This window comes from Chrysochloris asiatica, unplaced genomic scaffold (assembly GCF_000296735.1).
Source record: "Chrysochloris asiatica unplaced genomic scaffold, ChrAsi1.0 scaffold00069, whole genome shotgun sequence".
NCBI lineage: Eukaryota > Metazoa > Chordata > Mammalia > Afrosoricida > Chrysochloridae > Chrysochloris > Chrysochloris asiatica.
The window spans coordinates 10,714,976-10,720,639 of record NW_006408587.1 but is presented as its reverse complement, the minus strand read 5'-3'; the positions used below and the strand labels follow the sequence as shown (position 1 = coordinate 10,720,639).

General features: G+C 39.8%; 1 pseudogene; it reads left to right on the top strand.

Moving 5' to 3' along the window:
• Window positions 1–2,725, top strand: part of LOC102835704 — a 37,519-nt pseudogene extending 34,794 nt beyond the window's left edge.
• Window positions 2,726–5,664: the final 2,939 nt, after the last annotated feature.

Below are 5,664 nucleotides of genomic sequence, written 5' to 3'. Positions count from 1 at the left end.
AAATACCAATAGAGAGGGAAGGAGTCTTCACATCAAGTATCAATGCTATCCCTTCGGTATACAGGGTAGATAGGGACTGACAACTTAGACATTGGCTACCTAAAATGAGGGGGTGATAAAGGCACAAAGTGACTTGTTTACAAGTTTTCAAGAGGGAGTTTAGTTTAAGTGTGTGTGGGGGAGATAGAGTCCCCACTGAATAGTTTTCATTGTGTCTAGACAGGCTGGTGAAAAGAGATGAGGATAAGATTTTTATGATTCAATAGTGAGTAATTGTTATCATGACTAATTGCAACTGTCACAATTACAAAGATAGAAGTTTTGTAACAAAAATGGGAGAGTAGTTAATCTTAAGAGGACCTAGGACCATCAAAGGAGAAGAGCACAAGTGGAATGCAGGACCCTATCCAGAGAAGCAGTGACACCAAAGATGGAGGCAGAGATAGGGATGTGTAGAGAGGGAGCAGCTGAGGACTCTCAATTCATGAAAAGAGAGGGACTGAGAGCTGGTGACCAGGAGGCAGGCTTGCAAAATGTGCCCTTTGGTTGTTTAAATTATTATATATTCCTGAGTGTTTTTGTGTATCTGCACCCCCTCCCCCCCAAAAAAACCAGAGGGAATGGAAGCAAATACTGTTGAATGATGATGCACGGAGGAGATTGTAATCATTGCAATGAAGCGATGTTGTAAAGTTGATGTTCTCCCATGTAAACTATCACTCTGTTCACACACAAAAAACTTAAAATATGGGGGAAAAAAAGAAGAAATTACCTTAGTTCAATCATTTCAAGAGTTAGCATATGATCAAGAACCATATGAAGGAGGAAGTTCAAGCTCCACTGAAAGCATTGGCAAAAAATCAAGGTTCCAGGAACTGATGAAATACAAATTGAAATCTTTCAACAAACTGATGAAGCACTGGATGTGCTCACTATCTCTGCCAAGAAACTTGGAAGACAAGTACCTGGCCATTCATTTGGAAGAGATCCATAGTCATGCCCATTCTAAGGAGAGGTGACCCAAGAGAATGCAGACATCATTAAACAATATCAGTATTATCACATGAAAGTAAAATTTTGCTGAAGATAATTTAAAAATTATTACAAATGTACAATAACAGGAAACTGGCAGAAATTCAAGCCAGGTTCAGTAGATGATGTGGAAAAAGGGATATCACGGATGATGTCAGATGAAGCTTGGCTGAAAGCAGAGATTACTAGAAAGATGTTTATTTGTGCTTTATTGACTATGCAAAGGTTTTCAACTGAATGGATCATGACAAACTATGAATAACATTGGGAAAAATGGATATTCAAGAACACTTCATTGTACTCGTAAGGAACTTGTACATAGACCAAGAGGCAGTCATTAGAACAGAACAAAGGGATACTGAATGGTTTAAAATCAGGAAAGGTGTGCACCAGGGTTTTATCCTTTCACCATACTTACTCAATTTGCATGCTGAACAGATAATCTGGGAAGATGGATCATGTGAAGAAGAACATGGCATCCATCAGGATTGGAGTAAGACTCATTAATAGCCTGTAATGTGCAGATAATACAACCTTGCCTGTTGGAAGTGGAAGAGGACTTAAAATGCTTATGAAGATCAAAGACTACAGCCTTCAGTAAAGATTGCACCTCAATGTAAAGAAAATGAAAATCCTCACAATTTGGTCAATAAATAGCATTATGATAATGGAGAAGAGATAGAAGTTATCAAAGACTTCACGCTTCTTGGATTCACAATCAACATTCATGGAAACAGTGGTCAAGAAATAAAATGATGTATACATTAGGCAAATTTCTGCACAAGACTACTTTAAAGTGTTAAAGAGTAAAGACATCCATTTGGGGACTAAGATGTCCCTGACCCAAGTCATGGTGTTTTCAATTGCTTCATGTTTATGTGAATGTGAACACTGAATAAGAAAGACTTGAGAAAAATCGATGATTTTGAATGATGGTGTTGGTGACGACTACCGAAAGTAGCATGGACGTCTAGAAGAACAAATCTGTTTTGGAAGAAGTACAGCTAGAATGCTCCTTAGAAGCCAGGATGATGACACTTCATCTCTCATACTTCAGACATGTTATCAGGAAGGACCAGTCCCTGGAGAAGGACAACATGCTTGATAAAATGGAGGGTCACCAGAAAAAGCACCATAAAATCCCCTGGAGGAGGATCTAAAGACTGTTGATGAAACCGATGCTTTTTAGGACTACATGTTTACACCTCAAGATTCTCGAGTCAGAAGATGGTTCATGTTGAATTGTTACCTTCCTACCTTTTTTCTGTCATATACCTGCTTTCAGTATTATTGGGTAATAAATACATGAAGAACAGACCTTGCTCATTCTCTCAGGGGTATCCTCCCCTTGTATAACCTTGGACTCACACTTCTGTCTGTGTTTATGCTGGGAGAGCTCATTCTCTCCAGTTGGGAAGGAGGTTACAAGTGGAAAGATCTCACCAGTGTGACGGAAGCTGATATCCGGGTAGCCAAAGTGTTATGGTGGCACTACTTATCCAAATTAATAGAGTTCCTGGACACAATTTTCTTTGTTTTGTGGGGAAAAAACAGTCAAGTTACTTTTTGTCACATCTATCACCATACATCTATGTTTAACATCTGGGGATATGTTCTGAACTGGATACCTTGTGGACAAAATTTGTTTGGACCAACACTGAACAGTTTTATCCACATTCTTATGTATTCCTAATATGATCCAGTTCATTCTCACCATCACTCACACCCTGGGTGCTGTCACCAGACCCTGTGGCTTTCCCTTTGGGTGTCTCACTTTTCAGTCTTCCTACATGCTCACCTTTGTCATCCTGTTCTTGAATTTTTATGTCCAGACATAGCGGAAAAAGCCAATAAAGAAAGTTGTGGAAGAGCTACCTGCAGGGAAAGAAGTTAAAAATGGTTTTTCCAAAGCCCACTTCCCCGCAACTAATGGAGTGATAGACAAGAAAGCACAATAGGCATAGGGGAACAGGAGTAGCTTATCTAACAGCCTTTTGGTTTTAAAGCAAAGTCTGAATTGAAAGTTATATATGCTTTAGCATAAAATAATTTCTTTTGCTTTTATAAATCATTCGTACCCAGAATGTATTCATATATTGCTATTAGGTTAACATTAACGAAATGCTTCGGTCAGCACTGAGGGGATGCTGAACTCTGTACATCTCATAGCTGGTGACGTTCCTCCCTCTCTGACTCCTGCACATACCTGCCTCCCCCCAGAAACTTTCCTTAAACACAGACGAAGCAGGAATATGGAGCTCGTTCATTTTGTTCCCCACCCCCACAGCAAGTCTTCAAATAAAAAGAGTTTTGTTCAATTCAAAAGAAATGGAGGGTCACCGAAAAAAGAGGAAGGCCCTCAATGAGATGGAATAACCCTGTAGCAAAAACAGTGGGTTCAAATGTAACATCAATTGTGAGGATGGCCCCGGACTGGGCAGTGGTTCTGTTGCACACAGAGACATAGTGTCATTGTGAGTCTGAGTCAACTTGACAGCATATAACAACAAAAAAAGCAAGATCAGAGGCTGTAGCAGGGACTCTAGACTTCAACAGAAGCAACATCAAGGAAGTTGGCAACATCTTGCCCAGTGACTTGGTGAGTTAGGGGCACACAGATAGAGGAGAAGAAGAGCACCTAATTTCTTTGTTTTCTCTTCTGCCAGCATTTCTTATTAGTGAACCTTATGTGTGCCAAGAAAGTCTGAGAAGTGTAGTCTATTTTAAGAAATTAAGCAATTACTCCCATCCCTAGCATGCCAAATCCAGAGTATAGGCAGGTATGCACCTTAGAGTGTTTGGGTAAATAACTGGCACATTATTATGACTCTCTCTTGACTTCAAGGAGACCTGGTGGCACAGCGTGTTATGTGTTGGACTTTTAACCAAAAGATCAGTGGTTTGAACACACCTATGGAGCAGTTTTACTCTGCCCTATATAAGGAACTCTGGTAGCGTAGTGGTTACGAATCGGGCTGCGAACCTTAAGGTCAGCGGTTCGAAACTACCAGCTGCTCCGCAGGAGAAAGATGAGGCTTTCTACTCCCGTAAAGATTTACACCCTCGAAACCCTGTACAGGGTCGCTATGGGTCGAACTGACTCGACGGCACTTAACAACACAACAACAACATAGGGTAGCTATAGGACAGAGTCCTGGTGCGGTGATGTGAGCTAATGCACTGGACTGCAAGGTCGCTTTGAACCACAAGGTTGGTGGTTCAAGCTCACCAGCCACTCCTCAGAAACACTATACTGGGTTGCTATGGGTCAAAACCAACTAGATGGCACTTAACAACAACAACATAGAGTCACTATGAATCAGAATCAAATAAAAGGCAGTAGATGCTAGCAAATGGTTTTTGACTTCAGTAGAGCCTATGATTGCTAAAGGTAGCAAGGGATGTGGTATGTTTGCTCATTTCTATATTCCTTATACTTCGTATTTAATCAATGTATTGATCAAGTGAGAAAATGAACTTTAATGGGCTATTTGGATATTTCAGACTGGTTTAGGGTTGACTCTAGTGATTTCCCTGGTGGCACAGATTCGAACCCACCATCCACTCTGCAGGAGAAAGATGTCACAGTCTGCTTCCACAAAGATGTGCAATCTTGAACACCCTCTGAGGCAGTCCTCCTCTGCCTTATCAGATGACTACGAGTCAGAACCCACTGGATAGCACTGGCTTCTTGGTTTCCAATACATTCCTAGCCTGACCAAACTTTTTGTCCTACTTTAAGTTACCAAACTTTTTGTCCTCAGACCAATTCACTGGCTCTGAGTGGAATTGAAACAGTTCAGAATTATTGACTAAAATTCATTCCAGTGTGAGTGTAGTTATAACTACCTTCCCTCAGTTTACAGATGAAAAGAAGCAAGACTTAATGCAAGTGTGCTACAATGCCAATAAAGTGGCATATCGGTATGGAGCGTATCTAGTAAATGAATAGAGTTCTATTTAATTGTGGTCTGGCAACAACAATGGATGAACATTGATTGTTCAAAAGCTGTTAATCCCTAGGAATTAATATATCTAGAAAAGTTTCTTTTAAAAGTATCAAATGTTCTCTACTTCCACTAACTAGCTGAATCTATATATCACAATTGATGGTGGTATTCTAAACACCCTTTTTAGAGTTACATTTCCCAGAAAGAACTTGAAAAAAAATTTTTAAATGGAGGATTAAGCAGCATGAACAGGCTGGAGTGAGTTTATCTTGTTTTCCAATAAACAAAGATTACAAATGGCAAAATAACTTTGTAAGGCTGTAGAAGGGAATCAAAATGTATCCCTGCCCGCAACCAGAAGCTATGCTCATTATAGCAGGAGCCCTATGTATGATCTCTGTTGGGATAATGGTCTTTAGAACAAGATGTTAATAATTAACATTACCATAGCAATAGGAGCTGAAAATAAGCTACATTAACAGACTCTCCTCCTGTGCAAAGAAAGCTGCTAGCAGTAGTAAAGTACAGTGAATTGTAAGACAATTTAGGGAGCACCTACTGTGTGCCAGGAATTGTTTTACATATTCATTTATTTAATTAAAGAACAAGAGATTAATATTCAGAGGACCGCTCTCTAAGCCCCAACTCTTCTTTATTGTTTTTTAATTATGTGATGCTGATA